The sequence below is a fragment of the Schistocerca gregaria genome, chromosome X, assembly GCF_023897955.1.
Source record: "Schistocerca gregaria isolate iqSchGreg1 chromosome X, iqSchGreg1.2, whole genome shotgun sequence".
Lineage (NCBI taxonomy): Eukaryota > Metazoa > Arthropoda > Insecta > Orthoptera > Acrididae > Schistocerca > Schistocerca gregaria.
The window spans coordinates 854,494,698-854,518,233 of record NC_064931.1 but is presented as its reverse complement, the minus strand read 5'-3'; the positions used below and the strand labels follow the sequence as shown (position 1 = coordinate 854,518,233).

The following is a 23,536-nucleotide window of genomic DNA, read 5'->3' as shown; positions in this document are numbered from 1 at the left end:
CTATTTCGCGTTAATACAAAACGAGCTCCCCTTCTTTGAACTTTGGACGTCCTCCGTCAATCCTGTCTGGTACGGATCCCAAACTGCTCACTAATATTCCAGAAGTGGACGGACAAGCGTAGTGTACGCAGTCTCTTTAGTAGACCTGTCGCACCTTCTAAATGCTCCACCAATAAAACGCAGTCTTTGGTTTGCCTTCCCGCAACAATTACTATGCAATCGTTCTAATTTAAGAAACCCGTAATCATAACCTCTAGGTATTTAGTTGGATTGACAGGCTTCAGATTTGTCTGATTTATCGTGTAACTGAAATTTAGCGGATTTCTTTTTGTTCTCATGTTGATGTCCTAACACTTTTCGTTACTTAGAGTCAATTGTCACTTTTCGCAACATGCAGATGTTTTGCCTAAATAATTTTGAAGTTGGTTTTGATCTGCAGATGACTTTAGAAGACGGTAAATGACAACATCATCCGCAAATAATACCGGGTGATCAAAAAGTCAGTATACATTTGAAAACTTAATAAACCACAGAATAATGTAGATAGAGAGGTAAAAATTGACACACATGCTTGGAATGACATGGGGTTTTATTAGAACAAAAAAATGGCTGCTTCAAATGGCTCTGAGCACTATGGGACTTAACTGCTGTGGTCATCAGTCCCGTAGAACTTAGAACTACTTAAACCTAACTAACCTAAGGACATCACACACATAAATGCCCGAGGCAGGATTCGAACCTGCGACCGTAGCAGTCGCGCGGTTCCAGACTGTAGCGCCTAGAATCGCTCGACCACTGCGGCCGGTTGGCTTTGCGGTTACCTGAAGTCGCAAGTGTATCGTGATCGACCGACATCTCTAGGGCTGCTGAAAGACAAAATCCGACGCCAATGCTTCACCACAACACTGGACATGCTTTACAGTGCTGTTCACAACATTATTCCTCGACTACAGCTATTGTTGAGGAATGATGGTAGACATATTGAGCATTTTTGTAAAGAGCATCATCTATGCTTTGTCTTACTTTGTTATGCTAATTATTGCTATTCTGATCAGATGAAGCGCCATCTGTCGGACATTTTTGAACTTTTGTATTTTTTTGGTTGTAATAAAACCCCATGTCATTCCAAGCATTTGTGTCAATTTGTACCTCTCTGTCTACATTATTCCGTGATTTATTCAGTATTCAAATTTATACTGACTTTCTGATCACCCGGTATAAGTGGACTCCTCAGCTTGTCTCCTGAATCTTTTGTATAGATTAAATCAGCAGGGGGCCAATAACATTTCCCTGGAGAACGGCGCCTCATGGGGTAGCCGCGCGGTCTAGTTGCCTTGCCCCAGTTCGCGCAGCTCCCCCCCTCGGAGGTTCGAGGCCTCCCTCGTGCACGGATGTGTGTGTTGTCCTTAGCGTAAGTTAGATTAAGTAGTGTGTAAGCCTAGGGACTCATGACTCAGCAGTTTGGTCCCACAGGAACTTACTACAAATTTCCAAATTACCAATGTGGGAAACGGAAGGTACCACATTTGTTTTACTCGTGACTTTCCGCAAACTGCTACGAACTGTGATCTTTCTGTGAGAATCCAGTGGCACGGCTGAGACGATTCTCCATGGGCACGGAGTTTGATTAGAAACCGCTTGTGTGAACGAGACACGCTTTTCCCTCTTTTCAGAAGACACAAGTTGTCAAGAGCATCGATACTTCAATGAACGTTTGACCTATAATGTGTCCAGGTATAGTTTACGCCAGCGGCGGCCGGAGTAGCCGAGCGGTTCTAGGCGCCACAGTCTGGAACCGCGCGATCGCTACGGTCGCAGGTTAAAATCCTGCATCGCGCATGGATGTGTGTGATGTCCTTAGGTTAGTTAGGTTTAAGTAGTTCTAAGTTCTAGGGGACTGATGACCTCATATGTTAAGTCCCATAGTGCTCAGAGCCATTTGAACCATTTTTTGTTTACGCCTGCGGTAGTTCTGTAATCGTTTTGGGACGTTCCACTCACTAAGGTTCACGTGATCATGAACCAGGATATTTGTTTCTACAGACTCGATGAAGAAGTGTTGCTCTTTTTTGTAAATCATCATGATGAGTATGCTGCGGACAGATGTGTTCTCGAAGGAGACTGTAGCTGTGTTTAGAAGGCCTCGCGCATGCGTTAATAGCCCGCTAAATCACCCGATACCAATCCCACAGTAAATGTCCCTAATTACTTGTAACTGCGGTTCAAACATAGCCGTCAACATCCTCGCAATTTGGTAACTTTATGGAACCCAATAATAAATGGGTGGCTTCAACTTGATAAAGTGTACCTTAAGAAACCTGCAAAATCATTGTTAGAAATGGTATTACAGAATATTAGCAAGATGCACACCGAACGGAAAGCTTTTGACACCGTTTCCCACAAGCGACTTCTAATCAAGCTGCGGGTCTATGGGGTATCGTCTCAGTTGTGCGACTGGATTCGTGATTTCCTGTCAGGAGGGTCACAGTTCGTAGTCATCGAGTAAAACTGAACCGATATCTGGTGTTCCATAAGTAAGCGTCCTGGGACCTCTGCTGTTCCTGATCTATATAAATGACATGGGTGACAATCTGAGCAGTTCTCTTAGGTTGTTCGCAGATGATGCTGTAATTTACCGTCTAGTAAGGTCATCCGAAGACCAGTATCAGTTGCAAAGCGATTTAGAAAAGATACACTCGTTCGTCCTCTGTTAGAATATTGCTGCGCGGTGTGGCATCCTTACCAGGTGGGATTGACGGAGGACATCGAAAGAGTGCAAAAAAGGGCAGGTCGTTTTGTATTATCACGTAATAGGGAAGAGAGTGTACAGATATGATACGCGGGTTGGGATGGAAGTCATTAAAGCAAAGACGTTTTTCGAGATCTATTTACGAAATTTCTGTCACCAACTTTCTCTTCCGAATCCGAAAATATTTTGTTGAGCCCAACCTACATAGGTAGGAATGATCATCAAAATAAAATAAGAGAAATCAGAGCTCGAACAAAATGGTTTAGGTGTTCGTTTTTCCCGCGCGCTTGTTCGGGAGTGGAATGGTAGAGAGATAGTATGATTGTGGTTCGATGAACCCTCTGCCAAGCACTTAAATGTGAATTGCAGAGTAGTCATGTAGATTTAGATGTGGATGTAGACGTACAAAACGTTATGACCATTACCCACCGCGACGTTGGAGCTGCTTGGTGCCGTTGCGGGCACGTGAAGCTGTAACAAAAGTATGTAAGCGGAGCTGGCACCGACGGGAAGATATGGACTGCTAAGGAGAAATCCATTGAGATAAGCGGAAGATTGTTATTATGCAGAGTACGTGAACAATATCTCGAAAACGGCGACTGTTGAGATAAGTGGCCTTGGGAAACGGAAGATTATTATTAAGCAGAGTATGTGAACAATATCTCGAAAACGGCGAAGCTGGTCGAATGTTCACGTGCTACTGTCGTGAGCATCTATACAAAGAGGTAGGACACTGAAACTACCAGTAGGCGCTATATGGTTGGACGTTCACGACTCTTCACAGAGAGTGGGGTTCGGAGTCTTGTCTGCTCTGTAAAGTAGGATAGATGGTGATCTGTAACATCTCAGCAAAATGCTGGTGCACGCACAAGTGTTTCGGAGCATACCATTCATCGCATGTTGTTGAACGTGGAGCTCCACGGCAGACCAGCCCCCGTGTTCACATACCGACCCAACGGCATCATCAATTACGATTGCAGTGGGCACAGTACCACCAGGATTCAACAGTCGATCAATGGAAAAGTGTCGGCTCTTCTGGTGAATCACATTTTTGCTAAAATAGGCCGATGGTCGTCTCTACAAACGCCGTCATCGAGATGAACGGCGGCCCGACACGTGCAGCGCGCCACGAACGCGGGATGGTGGGAGCAGTGTTATGCTGTGGGAGACATTCACCTACGCTTGCATGGGACCTTTGGCAGTAATCGAAGATACGCTGACAGCCTTCATGCTCGATGTCTTCCCCGACGGCTGTGTCATCTTTCGGCAGCATAATTGTCAATGTCTCAGAGGCAGAAACGTGCTACGGTGGTTTCAGAAGCATTATACTGATCTCATGTTGATGTCTCGGCGGCAATATTCTCCCGATGTAAATCCTATGGAACCCACCTGGGTCGCTATCGGGCGCCATCACCGCGTACGCAAGTCAGCGGGCCGTTATTTACGCGAATTAAATAGCCTGGGCGTAAACATCTAACGCTACAAGCCTCCACAAACCTACCAACAAACTGGCGGATTTCTGATACGCAGAATCAGTGATGCATTTCGTTCCAAACACGGGCAAACAAGCTATTAAGGAGGTAATGATAATATTTTGGATTACCAGTGTATTCTGTAGGGTGACTATTCTTTTGTCCTATGTGTATGTTACAATAAGCGCTATAAGGTCTGAAAATGAAACTACTGAATCAGATTCATTTTATTCACTATCAATATGAATTTTGCCCATTGGATTACTTTTTAAATTGCTGTTTTACTTTAAACATGGTGTACCTACTCTTTCGAGTCAGAGAATAAGCAAATCGTATGTTTGTCAGAAATTAGTAACCAGACAATACCAGTATTGGAAACAGAAGATTTCCGTCATTGCTCAGCACTACCGGACTGGAATAAAACGCAACAAAAACTGTGTTGTAGATGGGGAGAGGTGTTTCGAGAGGGATGCCATGACTGGTCGATGTCGTAACGACTGGCACTGTTGTTTTGACAGCCGCTCCGCTTTCAGAGACAAAAGAGAAAGGAAGTGTCAATTGGCGCCCCTGGAAGTCATAATGGAGGCTGACTGGGAGATTTTTCCGTCCGTGGTCACGGACAGCGCAGCTTACGACAACGCGAACTGAAGCGAAAGTCAGCTCTAATGGTGGCAGAGGAAAGTAGTACGGAGTGCCCCTTCATAAGGATCGAGTCTCAGAAGCTACTCGGTTCAGCAGAGTATGACCGAGGCTGTTGCTGTGGCAATTTGTGCAGTAGGGGCACTATTATATAAAGGTACTAGAAGTGAGTTAGGCCCGACGTTCATTAGGTACTTGAGAAGTCCCCATTTCGGGCTTATGCATAAAGACTGTGGTGCTAATCTGACACTTAAGCCCACTCGCGGTCGGTACTCAAACAGGAATCGAACGAGGTAGTATACTGGCAAGACTCAGGACTCGTGTTCTGGAGGACACTAGTTCAAAACTCGATTGGCCATACAGATTTAGGTATTTCGTGATTTCTCTAACTCGCTTAATGTAAATTCCTGGACGGTTCTTTTGAAAAAGGCAAGGCCCACTTTCTTGCCCATCCTGGGTTGATGTTCCGTCTCTAATGATCTCGTCGTCGACTGGATGTTAAAATCTAGTATTATTTCTTTTTTGTACTAAAATGATGTAGAATACACCACACTCTAATGATAGTATGAGTACCCTTTCTAGTCCAAGTAAATGGGACAGTGGCAAGACGAAGCAGAGCTGCCTATCTCTAATCAGATAACTGCGAGAACGGATGCCATTCTTCGAGTTTCTTCACGGCAATAAGCAATTAGTTCCGTCCTCAGGAAGCACCGTATTTCATTTTACACAGTAAATTTAAAAACTGACTTATGTGCTTTGGACCTTGGCTAGTTGAAGTGAGACATGAGATTTTTACGTGAAGACCATTCAAAAAGTGAAGTTTGCTCAACGAGATCCATGTTCGGATTTTCTTAGGAGAGCCAGGAAAACAAATGAATCAGTGAGCAGAAAGAGACAAAGACGTAATTACGTCTGTAGGGAAACTGAGCTGGTGACGGGCACGATTGTATGAATGGTAGATGGACCAGGGAAATATTTTCTGGATTGACGACGTACCGAAAACTAAGCCCATATCGTACGCAGCGTATCACACGCGATACAAATCGAGTAATCAAGGCTTCTTCTCTGCCGGCGGATATACAGAGAAACCTGCGCAACACAGAAGCCCTACCACCTCGGATGTATGGATTACCCAAGATCGATAAGAACAAATTTCCACTAAGACCGATTGTTAGCGCTCCTGGCTCACCGACGTATAAACTGGCAAAACACTTGGCGTCTCTGCTCCAGCCACACGTGGGGAAGACCGACACATACATTAAGGACTCAGGACATATCATTGAGAAGCTGAAGAAACTGAAACTTGCACCAAACGACATCCTGGTCAGCTTTGATGTTGTTTCGCTGTTTACGAAAGTGCCACTCAGTGACGCTCTGGAGGACATCGATTCCATGTTCCCGCAAGACATCACAAGGCTCTTCCATGCATGTCTCACTACGAGCTATTTCACGTGGAATGGCGATTTCTACGAGCAGCTGGGAGGCGTCGCCTTGGCTAGTCCTCTTAGTATAGTGATGGCCAACTTCTTCATGGAACAATTCGAAGCACACGCACTGGACTTGGCTTCTTGCATACCTAAGGTGTGGTACAGATACGTCGCTGATTCTTTCGTTGTGTGGAGCCATGGTGAAGAACAGCTCCGTGACTTCCTAAGACACTTGAACAGCCTTCATGCCAACACAAAATTTACCGCCGGCCGCGGTGGTCTCGCGGTTCCAGGCGCGCAGTCCGGAACCGTGCGACTGCTACGGTAGCAGGTTCGAATCCTGCCTCGGGCATGGATGTGTGTGATGTCCTTAGGTTAGTTCGGTTTAAGTAGTTCTAAGTTCTAGGGGACTAATGACCACAGCAGCTGAGTCCCATAGTAATTTAAAAAAAAATTACCATGGAAGTAGAAAACGACAAAAAAACTGACATTTCTAGATGTGCTGGTCACAAGGGATGGCGAAAACCTCGGACACAGCGTGTATCTAAAACCGACACACACGAACCGATACCTGCACAAACTATCAAACCACCACCCGATCCAGAAAAGAGGCGTGATTAATACGCTCGTAACGTGAGCAGGACGAATATGTGAGCCGCAGCATCTCAGACGCGAAATGCAACACCTGGAAAGTGTTCTGAGGAGCAATGGGTACTTCCCACAAATTATAAGTGTAAAAGAGCCAAACACTCGGCGAAATAAGGAATCAGAGGATATACCGTATACCATGCACACGCAGGACAGTTTATGTCGGAATGACTGGACGATCAATCAACACAAGGATCAAAGGACAAAGACGACATTGCAGGTTGGGACAGGTGGAGAAATCGCCCGTGGCAGAGCACGCACTGAATCAGACCGACCACATAATAAAATTCGCCGACACGGAAGTTCTGGCTGTAGAGAAGCAGTATCGCACGCGCTTGTTCAGAGAAACTGTAGAAATACAAAAACACGCGAACAGCTTCAACAAAAAAGAGGAAAGCCTTAAGGTAAACGGATCCTGGCTTCCCGTACTGCAGCGAACGACCGTCGCAGGTAGCAAGAGGAGAACCGCACCGGAAATGACGGCGGAGAAGATCTCGGACGTTGGCGCGCCAGGTACACATAGTCTGCGGCCGCCAGCTCGGCTCCAGTTCACCACCGGCAATGGAGGGTGAAGCTTTGACAAGGCCAGCCACTCGTGCTGGCGAAACGTCAGTAAAATCATTACATGATCGTCGGCCGAAGAACCTGAGACAGAAGCCAATAGGTAGTTTGTCAACAAGTGGCCACGAAAGCCTTCACAATTTAGTATTTTCTGGATTTTAAGATGACATTTAGAGCGACATAGATGTATATGGGTGAAGGTCGCAAGTCCGGAGGATGTCGGTCTTCAGTTGTTAGTTGACGATGAGGAACAAATTTAAAAATCACCGCAAATTTTCCGCGTAAATAAAATTGTGAAATTAGTATGTAGTAAAATACCATAGTTTCGTCTACCTGATAGATGGTTCGTTATAAACGGGGTAATGAGACATTACAACTAAACTCAGCCCAAAGAGACCATGAAGACCCAACGGTACCAACCAGCCGCCATGTCATCCTCAGTCCACAGGCGCCACTGGATGCGGATATGGGGGGCATGTGGTCAGCACAACGCTCACGTAGGCATATGTCAGCTTACGAGACCGGAGCCGCTACTTCTCAATCGAGTAGCTCCTGAGTTTGCCTCACAAGGGCTGAGTGCACACCGCTTGCCAACAACGAACAACAGACCGGATGGTCACCCATCCAACTGCGAGCCCAGTCCGACAATGCTTAACTTCGGTGATCTGACGGGACCCGTGTTACCACTGCCAATTTGAGGTAGGGTACTGAGGTAGCAAGTTGAGACGAACAGTTTCATACGGGACACTTGTCGTCTATGAAGTCGGGAAACTACCTCAAACTGGCCTACAAAAATTACGTGAGCTACAGCGCATGCGCGTCGATCGAGTTCTCAACATTCTCGCGCTAACTTTGCACAAACCGTCAGTTCTAGAGAAAAAATGAATAGTACCTCTTTTGTAGGAAATGTAATACAGTTTAATTTTGTACTGCGACACGTTTTCGCTGGAGGGTGCGGTTTTCGAGTTATTCAAGAGAAACATACAAAAGTGATATTAAATGCGTTCTATCTCGGAAACCATTCGGGATAGGGCATTCGTCCATATGAAGTTTTTGTTCAGAATCACTAATACTATCACCCCTCAAAGCATGTACCTTTCCTCCTGATTCACCATGTATATAGTCTTCAAACCACTATGAAGAGCAACACAGAGGGCACTTTCAATTGTATCTTCCGACAGGCGATGAATGTGTTTGGGGCTGGTGTTCCCGTTGACGACCTTACCATTACTTACTTAGTGTACCCGATGGTCGTGAAACTACGCATTCCAATGGCGTCTACATCTACGTAAGGCCAATGTACACATCATGACTGAAAGTACCTCGTATTAATAACAGATGGCAAAGTATGGCTAGTCACGGAGGTCCAGTGTATGCTGTAATTACCATATCTACATCTGCATCTACATGGGTACTGTGCAAATCACATTTAACTGCCTGGCAGAGGATTCATCGAACCACCTTCACAGTTCTCTATTATTCCACTCTCGTATAGCGCGTGGAAAGAATGAACACCTGTACCTTTCCGTACGAGCTCTGATTTCCCAAATTTTATCAAGGTGATCGTTCCTCCCTATGTAGATCGGTGTCAACAAAATATATTCGCATTCGGAGGAGAAAGTTGGTGATTGGAGTTTCGTGAGAAGATTCCGTCGCAACGAAAAACGCCTTTCTTTTAATGATTTCCAGCCCAAATCCTGTATCATTTCTGTGACACTCTCTCCCATATTTCCCGATAAAACAAAACGTGCTGCCTTTCTTTGAACTTTTTCGATGTACTCTGCCAGTCCTATCTGGCAAAGATCCCACACCGCGCAGCAGTATTCTAAAAGAGGATGAACAAGCGTAGTGTAGGCGGTCTCCTTAGTAGGTCTGTTACATTTTCTAAGTGACCTGCCAATAAAACGCAGTCTTTGGTTAGCCTTCCCCACAACATTTTCTGTGTGTTACTTCCAATTTAAGTTGTTCGTAATTGTAATACTTGGGTATTTTGTTGAATTTACGGCTTTTAGATTAGACTGATTTACAGTGTAACCGAACTTCAACGAGTTCCTTTCGCATTCATGTGGATGACCTCACACTTTTCGTTATTTAGGGTCAACTGCCACTTTTCGCACCATTCTGATATTTCTTCTAAATCCTTTTACAGTTTATTTTGATTTTCTGATTACTTTATTAGTCGATAAACGACAGCGTCACCTACAAACTACCGAAGACGGCTGCTCAGATTGTCTCCCAAATCGTTTATATAGATAAGGAATAGCAAAGGGCCTGTAACACTACCTCGGGGAACGCCAGAAATAACTTCTGTTTTACTCGATGATTTTCCGTCAATTACTACGAAATGTGACCTCTCAGACAGGAAATCACAATCCAGTCACATACGTGAGACGATATTCCAAAAGCACGCAATTTCACTAAGAGCCGCTTGTGTGGTACAGTGTCGAAATCCTTCCGGAAGTCCAGAAATACGGAATCGATCTGAAATCCCTTGTTAGTAGCACTCAACACTTCACGTGAATAAAGAGCTAGTTGTGTTTCACAGGAATGATGTTTTCTAAATCCATGTTGACCGTGTGTCAATCAACCGTTTTATTCGAGGTAAATCATAATGTTCGAACACAATATATGTTCTAAAATCCTGCTGCATATCGACGTTAACGATGTCGGCCTACCTTTCTTGAATATTGGTGTGACCTCTGCAACTTTCCAGTCTTTGGGTACGGATTTTTCGTCGAGCGAACTGTTGTATATTACTGTTAAGTATGGAGCTAATGCACCACCATACTCCGAAAGGAACCTAATTGGTATGCTGTCTGGACCAGAAGACTTGCTTTTATTAAGTGATTTGAGTTGCTTCACTACTCCGATGACATTTACTTCTACGTTACTCATGTTGGCAGCTGTTCTCCATTCGAATTCTGGAATATTTACTTCGTCTTCTTTTGTGAAGGCATTTCGGAAGTCTGTGTTTAGTAAATCTGCTTTGGAAGCTCTGTCTTCGACAGTATCTCCATTGTTATCGCGCTGAGAATGCTTTGATTGTTTCTTGTCGCTAACATACTTCACATACAACCAGAATCTCTTTGGATTTTCTGCCAGGTTTCGAGACAAAGATTCGTTGTTGGAAACTGTTGTAGACATCTCGCAATGATGTCCTCGCTAAATTTCGAGCTTCTCTAAAAGGTCGCCAATCTTGGGGATTTTGCGTCTGTTTAAATTTGGCATGTTTGTTTCATTCTTCCTACAACAGTGTTCTAACCCGGTTTTTGTACCAAGGAGGATCAGCTCCGTTGTTTGTTAATTTATTTGTTCTAAATCTCTCAGTTACTGCTGACACTATTTCTTTGAATCCAAGCCACATCTGGTCACACTTATATTATTAATTTGGAATCAGTAGAGATTGTCTCAGGAAGGCGTCAAGTGAATTACACTCCTGGAAATTGAAATAAGAACACCGTGAATTCATTGTCCCAGGAAGGGGAAACTTTATTGACACATTCCTGGGGTCAGATACATCACATGATCACACTGACAGAACCACAGGCACATAGACACAGGCAACAGAGCATGCACAATGTCGGCACTAGTACAGTGTATATCCACCTTTCGCAGCAATGCAGGCTGCTGTTCTACCATGGAGACGATCGTAGAGATGCTGGATGTAGTCCTGTGGAACGACTTGCCATGCCATTTCCACCTGGCGTCTCAGTTGGACCAGCGTTCGTGCTGGACGTGCAGACCGCGTGAGACGACGCTTCATCCAGTCCCAAACACGCTCAATGGGGGACAGATCCGGAGATCTTGCTGGCCAGGGTAGTTGACTTACACCTCCTAGAGCACGTTGGGTGGCACGGGATAAATGCGGACGTGCATTGTCCTGTTGGAACAGCAAGTTCCCTTGCCGGTCTAGGAATGGTAGAACGATGGGTTCGATGACGGTTTGGATGTACCATGCACTATTCAGTGTCCCCTCGACGATCACCAGAGGTGTACGGCCAGTGTAGGAGATCGCTCCTCACACCATCATGCCGGGTGTTGGCCCTGTGTGCCTCGGTCGTATTCAGTCCTGATTGTGGCGGTCACCTGCACGGCGCCAAACACGCATACGACCATCATTGGCACCAAGGCAGAAGCGACTCTCATCGCTGAAGACGACACGTCTCCATTCGTCCCTCCATTCACGCCTGTCGCGACACCACTGGAGGGGGGGGGGGGGGGTGCACGATGTTGGGGCGTGAGCGGAAGACGGCCTAACGGTGTGCGGGACCGTAGCCCAGCTTCATGGAGATGGTTGCGAATGGTCCTTGCCGATACCCCAGGAGCAACAGTGTCCCTAATTTGCTGGGAAGTGGCGGTGCGGTCCCCTACGGCACTGCGTAGGATCCTACGGTCTTGGCGTGCATCCGTGCGTCGCTCTGGTCCGGTCCCAGGTCGACGGGCACGTGCACCTTCCGCCGACCACTGGCGACAACATCGATGTACTGTGGAGACCTCACGCCCCACGTGTTGAGCAATTCGGCGGTACGTCCACCCGGCCTCCCGCATGCCCACTATACGCCCTCGCTCAAAGTCCGTCAACTGCACATACGGTTCACGTCCACGCTGTCGCGGCATGCTACCAGTGTTAAAGACTGCGATGGAGCTCCGTATGCCACGGCAAACTGGCTGACACTGACGGCGGCGGTGCACAAATGCTGCGCAGCTAGCGCCATTCGACAGCCAACACCGCGGTTGCTGGTGTGTCCGCTGTGCCGTGCGTGTGATCATTGCTTGTACAGCCCTCTCGCAATGTCCGGAGCAAGTATTGTGGGTCTGACACACCGGTGTCAATGTGTTCTTTTTTCGATTTCCAGGAGTGTATTATCTGATTTTTTGAATAGGTATATTTTTCGCTTATTTTTCGAGGATTTGGGGATTACAATATTAAATCTCGCTACGACAACTCTATCTTCATTAATCCCTGGATCGGTTTTGATGCTCGTTATTAACTCAGGATTATTTGTTGCTAATAGGTCAAGTGTGTTTTCATAACCGTTTACTATTCGCCTGGGCTCATGAACTAACTGCTCGAAATGACTTTCAGAGAATGCGTTTAGCACAATTTCGGATGATATTTTATACGTACCTCTGGAATTAAACATGTATTTTCGCCAACATATCGAGAGTAAATTAAAGTCACCACCAACTATAATCGTCTGAGTCGGGTACGTGTTTAAAATCAAACTCAAGTTTTTTTAAACCTTTCAGCAACTGTATCATCTGAATTGGGAGGTCGGTAAAAGGATCCAATTATAATTTTATTAAGGTTGCCAACAATGACTTCTGCCCATACTAACTCACAAGAACTGTCTACTTCAATGTCGCGACAAGACAGATTACTTCTAACACCAACAAACACTCCACCGTCAACCGTGGTTAGCCTATCCTTTCGGAACACCGTGTTCTTCGCAAAAATTTCGGCTGAGCTTATATCCGGCTTTAGCCGGCTTTCAGTGCCTATAACGATCATATGGTAGCAAAACTTGGTTGATATATTCTAAGGCATTGACGCGGAACCGATTCAGGCTAGGAAAAAATTAGTTCCAATTTTGGCCGCCAAATGTAAATCTGGCGCTGTACAGAATCTCGTCGACGTCTCTGGATCTCATATTGAACAAATTGTGTAATCGGCGATTAATAAAAAAATCAACAGTATGCCTTTCTCATATGTCTGAGCTTTTCTGCCGACGTCCTATTGCTAACCCATTACATATGGCAACATTTCTATCGTCCTTCTTTCATTCACAGCGCCAGATTTGCACTTGGTGGGGAAATTTGGAACTAATTTTTTTCCAGCGTAAATCTGTTCCCTATTAACGCATTAGAATATCTATCCAGTTTCGCTGCCTCATGATATACACAGCCCACACTGGACTTCTGTGAGTAGGCGCACTTCTTGTACTTTCCATACGCGTATTGACCGCTGGGAGAATGACTGTCTACGAGCCTGTGTACGGGCCCAAATCTCTCTTGTCTTATTCTCATGACTCCTACTCGAGCTATACGATAGAGGCAGCATAACTGTTACACAGTCTTCTTAGAATGGAGGTTCCCCAAATTTACCAAAATGGGTTTGGTGAGAATTCCGTCGTCTTTCTTTCAAAGAATTCGATTTAAGTTTCCCGAGGATTCCCTTTAACATTTCGTATGGGATGTACTGACCTGTTACAATCCTAGCAGTGTGGCTCTGAATGAGTGCGATGTAGGATATCGCGCCTATTGGAACAACACTCTGCTTCACTCTACCTGACCAGCTTCCATCCTACCAAGGACTAACCCTGCCAGAGTTTTCACTAAATCAGTTTACAGTGTTATTCTTAAACCTTTACTTATACTAGAAAAAAAGTTCAAATGTGTGTTAATTCCTAAGGGACCAAACTGCTGAGGTTATCGGTCCCTAGACTTACACAATACTTAAAGTCACTTATGCTAAGAACAGCACACACATCCATGCCCGAGGGAGGACTCGAACCTCCGGCGGCAGGGGCCGCGGAATCCGTGACATGGCGCCTCAAACCACGCGGCCACTCCGCGCCGCTTATTTAAACTGAATTGAATGCTATTGCCGATTAATGTATGCCAATAGCATACTCTAATAACGTCACATATAACAGTTACGTTTCTAGGTGAGTGAAATAGAAAACAATCGCTGGACACAGTAATCACCGTAAAATGACTTCGCGTCTGGAGCGAGCTATAGTAGAAAAACCAGACACAATTAATTTTAGGAAAAAGGAAGTACTAGGCTGAGGTTCAATGGAAGAATCTTAAGGAAAAATTTATTATCCCTTTGAACAGTTTATGAATATTGATTTTCACTCTGGAACCCATACCAGGTAACATTAATAGGGAAAATAGAAAATGTACAAAGAAGAACGGCACTTGGGGTTGCTTAATATGCGCGAGAGCTTTATGGAAATGGTCAACAAGCCATAATGTCAGACGCTACAACAGGGCGTTCTAAACCATGGAGAGAATTACTGTTAAAATTGCACGAAAGGACGTTTCAATAAGAATCAAGCTACATATAACTCCCGTCCATACACATCTCCCTTAATGCTCATGGCTGGTTGCTCCCATGCAATATTCGATAATGAAACCGTAAGTACTCTCCGCCACACGTCATAAAAAAAACGGCTGCGGGAGTACAGATGTAAATGTGAACGTAAGCAGTTCCCTTTAACACATCGAGATCCCTGGCCACGCTCCGTAATCGGATGAGGCTGGAACTGCTGATCAATTGCTGAAAACTTGTACATCCGGTCGTGCTATAGCTCCCATGAACAATTAATTCTTGTACGTTTGTCAGTGAATGAGGCAGACACTTGATAGGGACGAAGCGCCTAACTTTTTCATATCAAATAAATTTTGCCTCGTAAAAAGTATTTTTATTCTCTTTTCAACTATATGAATAGTGGCAAGGATTATAAAATAGAGAACAACGCGTTTTCAAGGGTGGGGGAAACTGCACGTTACTAAACCATCGTAAATTTTACTACTCCATATTTTATTTAAAATAAGTCATAATTTATAGTTTATGCACTAGTTAATTAAAATTATAAGGACTCCCCCCATGAACCACGGACCTTGCAGTTGGTGGGGAGACTTGTGAGCTTCAGCGATACAGATAGCCGTACTGTAGGTGCAACCACAACGGAGAGGTATCTGTTGGGAGACCAGACAAACGTGTGGTTCCTGAAGAGAGGTAGCAGCCTTTCAATAATTGCAGGGGCAACAGTCTGGATGATTGAGTGGTCTGGCCATGTAACATCAATCAAAATGACCTTGTTGTGCTGGTACTGCGAACGGCTGAAAGCAAGGGAAACTACAGTCGTAATTTTTCCCGAGGGCATGCTGCTCTACTGTATGGTTAAATGATGATTGCATCCTCGTGGGTAAAATGTTCCTTAGGTAAACTAATCCCCCATTTGGATCTCCGAGCTGTTTATAGAAGTGAAATATGGACGATGAACAATTTACACAAGGGGAGAATAGAAGCTTTTAAAATGTGATGCTACAGAAGAATGCTGAAGATTAGATGGGTAGGACACGTAATTAATGAGGAGGTACTGAATAGAATTGGAGACAAGAGGAGTTCGTATCACAACATGACTAGAAAAAGGGCTCGATTGGTAGTACACATTCTCAAGCATCAAGAGATCACGAATTTAGTACTGGAGGGAAGCTTGGAGCGTAAAAATCATAGAGGGAGACCAAGAGATCAATACATTAACCAGATTCAGAAGCATGTAGGTTGCAGCAGTTATTCGGAGTCGGCCGTGGTGGCCTCGCGGTTAAGGCGCTCAGTCCCGAACCGCGTGACTGCTACGGTCGCAGGTTCGAATCCTGCCTCGGGCATGGGTGTGTGTGATGTCCGTAGGTTAGTTAGCTTTAAGTAGTTCTAAGTTCTAGGGGACTGATGACCACAGATGTTAAGTCCCATAGTGCTCAGAGCCATTTGAACCATTTTTTTTTTTTTTAGTTATTCGGAGGTGAAGAGGCTTGCACAAGATAGAGTAGCATAGAGATCTGTATCAGACCAATCTTTGAACTGAAGACTACAACAACTACGCCTCCAATGGTATGCAAAATAAGTACAAAGTGTCCTGTTTTACACCTTATACTTATACACTCCTGGAAATGGAAAAAAGAACACATTGACACCGGTGTGTCAGACCCACCATACTTGCTCCGGACACTGCGAGAGGGCTGTACAAGCAATGATCACACGCACGGCACAGCGGACACACCAGCAACCGCGGTGTTGGCCGTCGAATGGCGCTAGCTGCGCAGCATTTGTGCACCGCCGCCGTCAGTGTCAGCCAGTTTGCCGTGGCATACGGAGCTCCATCGCAGTCTTTAACACTGGTAGCATGCAGCGACAGCGTGGACGTGAACCGTATGTGCACCTGACGGACTTTGAGCGAGGGCGTATAGTGGGCATGCGGGAAGCCGGGTGGACGTACCGCCGAATTGCTCAACACGTGGGGCGTGAGGTCTCCACAGTACATCGAAGTTGTCGCCAGTGGTCGGAGGAAGGTGCACGTGCCCGTCGACCTGGGACCGGACCGCAGCGACGCACGGATGCACGCCAAGACCGTAGGATCCTACGCAGTGCCGTAGGGGACCGTACCGCCACTTCCCAGCAAATTAGAGACACTGTTGCTCCTGGGGTATCGGCGAGGACCATTCGCAACCGTCTCCATGAAGCTGGGCTACGGTCCCGCACACCGTTAGGCCGTCTTCCGCTCACGCCCCAACATCGTGCAGCCCGCCTCCAGTGGTGTCGCGACAGGCGTGAATGGAGGGTCGAATGGAGACGTGTCGTCTTCAGCGAAGAGAGTCGCTTCAGCCTTGGTGCCAATGATGGTAGTATGCGTGTTTGGCGCCGTGCAGGTGAGCGCCACAATCAGGACTGAATACGACTGAGGCACACAGGGCCAACACCCGGCATCATGGTGTGGGGAGCGATCTCCTACAGTGGCCGTACACCTCTGGTGATCGTCGAGGGGACACTGAATAGTGCACGGTACATCCAAACCGTCATCGAACCCATCGTTCTACCATTCCTAGACCGGCAAGGGAACTTGCTGTTCCAACAGGACAATGCACGTCCGCATGTATCCCGTGCCACCCAACGTGCTCTAGAAGGTGTAAGTCATCTACCCTGGCCAGCAAGATCTCCGGATCTGTCCCCCATTGAGCATGTTTGGGACTGGATGAAGCGTCGTCTCACGCGGTCTGCACTTCCAGCACGAACGCTGGTCCAACTGAGGCGCCAGGTGGAAATGGCATGGCAAGCCGTTCCACAGGACTACATCCAGCATCTCTACGATCGTCTCCATGGGAGAATAGCAGCCTGCATTGCTGCGAAAGGTGGATATACACTGTACTAGTGCCGACATTGTGCATGCTCTGTTGCCTGTGTCTATGTGCCTGTGGTTCTGTCAGTGTGATCATGTGATGTATCTGACCCCAGGAATGTGTCAATAAAGTTTCCCCTTCCTGGGACAATGAATTCACGGTTTTCTTATTTCAATTTCCAGGAGTGTAATACCAGGCTGGCGGGAACCACGAATTGATACCAACTGCAATCGTAAATTTTACGACGGTTTAGTAATCTAGAGTTAATCAACGAGATATAGACGTCAGTTTATGTAATGGAACTCTGATATTTTTGTAGATTTGTATGAGAAACTTCAGAGCTATAACTCTTTTGTAGGCCTGACAAGAAATTACGGAGTAAAAGTCTATCGAATATGGGGAATTCTGCGTTTTTTTGAGGCCGTTTAAATGGCACAGCTCTAGGAACTTTACTACACTCTTCAAGGAAATAGCGCCACCAAGGCAAGAGATACGTTATGTTTACGCCACTCTCGATGGAGAGTGGAGGCTGAAGTAAACTTCTCGGCAGCGTACCCGTCTGACGCCTACCAGTATATCACAAAAATGTCAATTTCTAAAGTATTTTACGCGACAAGATCTACAAAGGAGTTATATCACTGAATATGTCTCATATAGACCTGATTTTCTGGCGCCACAAAGTGCAGAAATCAGCTTCAAAAAATCTAAATTAATGCCTAATCTCAGTGATTACTGAAATTGCATAAAACATAAAGACCTTTGACTTTCTTTCATGAGCCCTGGGTCACTGTTCGTGTAGGTGAAAACAGATTACAAACTTCTTTAACGAGTCAAATGTTATTTGCGACGAAAGAGCTGGGCACCTCACCCCTCACCCTGAAAGCTGCCTGCTCCTGACTCCAGCGAGCCGGAAACTGAGAGTTGCCAAAGAGTAATATGCTCCACATGTTGTGAAACGGGAGAGCACAGGCAGGGGAGGCTGCCCCGCAATAACGTAACGGGACGTCAAGGACAGCCTGCGGCCGCCCACGCTACTCGACCCTCTGTTCCTCGTCTCATTGTAATCAACTTTTGTATATTGTTTCTCAGCAGCTACCACATATTTTTCCCTTTATTTCTGGAAATTCGTAGGCGTGATTCCAGTTAGGGCTGTCCACTTATCACATACCCAGCTGGGATCAGCGCTCATACTCTCACAACATCGAGCTGGTATTACCCCACGGCCCTTGCCGCAAACAACTATCACGAGTTCATCGCTACTCTGCAACAATTTCATACGCCTACCCGGTCACCATCGAGCAGTTGCAACAACTTCATCGACATCGCCTTCAAGCTGCCACCTGTCAGTCCCATTGCCATTATGAATTGTGAAAGAGTGGATAGATACGTAAAAAAAGGGTTGTCGGTTGAATATGCCTATATCAGACGTGTTTTGAGCCAGGGCTCGATGATGTGGCGTATCGTGAATACGGAGGTAAAACAGAACCCAGAGGGCATTTATTTTTCTTGCATATTCGTTTTTTTGAACGTAAATTGTGCTGACAGACTGATCAGTAGCACAGCCCAAGGAGCGTATTAGGTTCAAATGTGACAGTCTGGTTGTGGGTTGGCGAAATCATCGCGTAGTAACCGTCTTCACTCGGATGTGTTTACGAAAAGCCTCACTAAACGTCGTGTAGTCTGTTTTTCAAATGGTTAAAATGGCTCTGAGCACTATGGGACTTAACTTCTGAGGTCATCAGTCCCCTAGAACTGAGAACTACCTAAACCTAACTAACCTAAGGACATCACACACACCCATGCCCGAGGCAGGGTTCGAACCTGCTACCGTAGCGGTCGCACGGTTCCAGACTGTAGCTCCTAAAACCGCTCGCTCTCCCAGGCCGGCAGTCTGTTGTCATAACAGTACTAAGTCCAGCGATATCGATATAAACTCAGTTCTTTAAAATGAAATTACACTAGTATTTCACTCTTAGATATGAAACAGATCAGTTCAACGACGTTTCAGTCTTTTAAAAACTGTAAGTAGTTTACGAGATATTAAAGTATTTGTAACTTTGGACTTTTCTGTTTGTAACATCAAAATGATTGATATAATATGGGTACTATTTCTTGGCAATAACCGTGGCAAAATGAAAGGATTGCAGCTCTGCGGAAGGAGCGCATTGAACCACTTCAGCGAATGTGAAAGAAACGTTGGAAGATACTGAAAAACAGAAACTGGAGCATAGTTTGGCCAAAAATTACAAATTATGACTCCAAATATCTGTACATACACCCTTCTTACACTAGTAACATGCGCGGAACACTAAATCCTTACATCATAAACTTGTTTCAGTCACCCTCTATAACAGATGTATTTATGCCAAGTGTTTAGGAAATACTAGCCCGTAGAATAACCAGCCCTGTAACATCAGGGACGTGACAAATTTTCCCACTTTCAAAAACAACTAATGGTTTACCTACTGATATAAAATAAGCTCTCGTTCTGCTTCACACTGAGTCAATGTACACCATAATCTGCAGTCTCAATATTGTTATCCACATTTTAACATAATGACTACTTTTTCTATTTCTCCTCATGTTGTGTTCTGTTTTTTCATCTGTTCATAAGTTAAGAGTATATTATAGTTGTTAGCTGTTACACTACTGGCCATTAAAATTGCTACACCAAGAAGAAATGCCCAATGATAAACGGGTATTCACTGGACAAATATATTATACTAGAACTGACATGTGATTACATTTTCACGCAATTTGGGTGCATAGATCCTGATAAATCAGTACCCAGAACAACCACCTCTGGCCGTAATTACGGCCTTGACACGCCAGGGCATTGAGTCAAACAGAGCTTGGATGGGGTGTACAGGTACAGCTGCCCATGGAGCTTCAACACGATACCACAGTTCATCAAGAGTAGTGACTGGCGTATTGTGACGAACCAGTTGCTCGGCCACCATTGACAAGACTTTTTAATTGGTGAGCGATCTGGAGAATGTGCTGGGCAGGGCAGTAGTTGCACATTTTCTGTATCCAGAAAGGCCCCTACAGGACCTGCAACATGCGGTCGTGCATTATCCTGCTGGAATGTAGGGTTTCGCGGGGATCGAATAAAGGGTAGAGCCACGGGTCGTAACACATCTAAAATATAACGTCCACTGTTCAAAGTGCCGTCAATGCGAACAGAAGGTGACCGAGACGTGTAACCAATGGCACCCCATACCATCACACTGAGTGATACGCCAGTATGGCGATGACGAATACACGCTTCCAATGTGCGTTCACCGCGATGTCACCAAACACGAATGCGACCACCATGATGATGTAAACAGAACCTGGATTCATCCGAAACAATGACGTTTTGCCATTCGTGCACCAAGGTTCGTCGTTGAGTACACCATCGCAGGCGCTTCTGCCTGTGATGCAGCGTCAAGGGTAACCGCAGCCCTGGTCTCCGAGCTGATAGTCCATGCTGCTGAAAATGTCGGCGAACTGTTAGTGCAGATGGTTTTTGTCTTGCAAACGTCCCCATCTGTTGACTCAGGGATCAAAACGTGGCTGCACGATCCGTTACAGCCATGCGGAAAAGATGCCTGTCATCTCCACTGCTAGTGATACGAGGCCGCTGGGATCCAGCACGACGTTCCGTATTACCCTCCTGAACCCACCGATTCCATATTCTGCTAACAAGCATTGGATCTCGACCAACGCGAGCAGCAATGTCGCGATACAATAAACCGCAATCGCGATAGGCTACAATCCGACCTGTATCAAAGTCGGAAACGTGATGGTACGCATTTCTCCTCCTTACACGAGGCATCGCAACAACGTTTTAACAGGCAACGCCGTTCAACTGCTGTTAGTGTATGCAAAATCGGTTGTAAACTTCCCTCATGTCAGCACGTTGTAGGTGTCGCCACCGGCGCCAACCTTGTGTTAATGCTCTGAAAAGTTAATCGTTTGCATATCACAGCATCTTTTTCCTGTCGGTTAAATTTCGCGTCTGTAGCACGTCATCTTCGTGGCGTAGCAATTTTAATGGCCAGAAGTGTATGTAAGTCAGATATAAAGTGACTACGTCATCAGGCCCAGAGGCGCATTCAGTGGGGTCTGGCTGCCATGTAATCCTCATTAGGATGCGGTATGGAGGAGCATGCAGTCACAAGCCCGTTCCAGTTATCAGAGCAAAGAAAAAGCTTTGGCAGTATCAGGACACGACCTGGGTCCTGCTCGTGACAGACATGCTGACCGCTCAGCTTCAGAGACTAAAAATATAAATAAGTAGCTATTACAATAAAAACTCCTTATATAATCTCATATATTGTCTTCAATTATCGCGTAAAAATAATACCCGGTCCTGTTACATTGATGTAACCCCCGCCTATGTTCGACGTCAGCGTGGAATAACCAGTCACAGACGGTGGGGGGCTGCACTTACAGTATATTAGGCCGCGTCCACATTCGCGCGCGCCACGAATCCCGAGCGGTAGGTGAGCCGCAGGCGTACAGCTCGCCTTTCGTTCGTTGGAATTGTGGGTTGCAACGAACCTCCGGCGAACCACAGGAAACCCACGAACATATAAGTATTCAGTTGGCAGCCAAGCTGTAAACATACCTACATGATGCGAAGATCTCGGGAATATGGTGATCAGTGGTGCGGCATTATTAATGGCTAGTTTGTCGCAAAACAAAACGAAAGGTCGACGTTGGTGGCACAATGAACTTTATAAAAAAAAAATGATGCAGAACTTATGATGGATTTGAAGTCACAACAAATAAGTGGTCAATACAAAAATTTCTGTCGAATGTCACCTTCTGACTTTAATGAAAATCTGCTTCAGAAGATTGACCGAATATTTCGAAAGAGGACACTAATTTCCGCACGGCAATTTCCGCTCAAGATAGGTGAGCATTAATATTTGTTGTACATAATTTGTTTACTTCTTGCTTATAATTCGCTTGTATTTGTCGTAAGATCCTGACCAAATAAGCAATGGTGCGCGTGCATATATAAAAAAAGGACTGATCTACAATTTCTGTTATGTGTATTTATATTCATGAAATAAAGGCAAATAAAATCAATATGATTAATTCTTTCAGGTTAGCAGTAACACTTCGATTTCTTGCCACGGGAGATTCATTTACTAGCTTGCAGTATATCTTCAGGATTTCTAAGCAATTTATTGCGCTAATAGTACCACACGTCTGTGCAGCACTCATCCATGAGTTACAAGGATATATCAAGGTAACATATTAACACTGCTGTTTAACTCTTTTAATTTTGAAAGCTGTTTTATTTTTCAAATAATTTTATAAGTACAAAATTAAACGCATTTTACACAAAATTATCAAAATCCATTTAACTTAAGTTATGTTACACAAAATCTGAGAACTGTTGTGAAGCTATTGATGCAGTAGGAGATGGTTGAGAAGAGATAGATGTAAAGGAATCAGATGGCGATTTTACGGGAGCAGGTACTGGTTGCAAAGTGTGCAAAACGTATTGTTGAGAATGTGTGGGGTGATATACACTTTCTGGAGGGATTTGCCATTTGTTGAGCATTTGGAGCAGCCCAATCAAAAAACCCTTTATCGGCTTTCAGAAGTAAGTAAAACACGGCATGCTGTACTGATTTCTGTGTTTCAGGCGAATATTTCTTCACTTTAGTAGCGACGGACGTAAAAAAGGCATCGATTTCGTCGGACTTATTACACAGTTTCTCTGCAGCAGTTTGTAAAATGTCAAACGCACTCCTCACCGTTGAGTCGTTAGCATCAGTTCGCTTACGCTTAGTAGGCCTGGCGGGAGATGTTGACCCTGTTGGCTCTTGTTGGCTGTCCTTAGAAATGTTGAGTCTTCAATTCTAATAATCTCACCTGTCTCCTGTAAATTACAAGTAATAATCAATAGCAACCAATATTAATTATGTATTACTGCTATCACGTAACTAACATAAAAATAGGAGCCTATTAAAAAACATTAAGTCGTGTCGTTCGCCTGAGACCAATAACGTAGTAGTTTTCAGTCACCAAAACAATTATCAGTCCTGTTTTACAAATATAAATATATAAACTCAACCCCCCCCCCCCTTGGTTAAAGTAAGTTTAAGTATGATTTCTGTTTCAGCTACCTG

The 23,536-nt window shown here is 45.1% G+C and overlaps 1 protein-coding gene across 1 annotated transcript in view; it reads right to left on the bottom strand.

The window, feature by feature from the left end:
• LOC126298614 (uncharacterized) overlaps positions 1–23,536 on the bottom strand; it is a 421,534-nt gene that overhangs the window by 178,651 nt on the left and 219,347 nt on the right.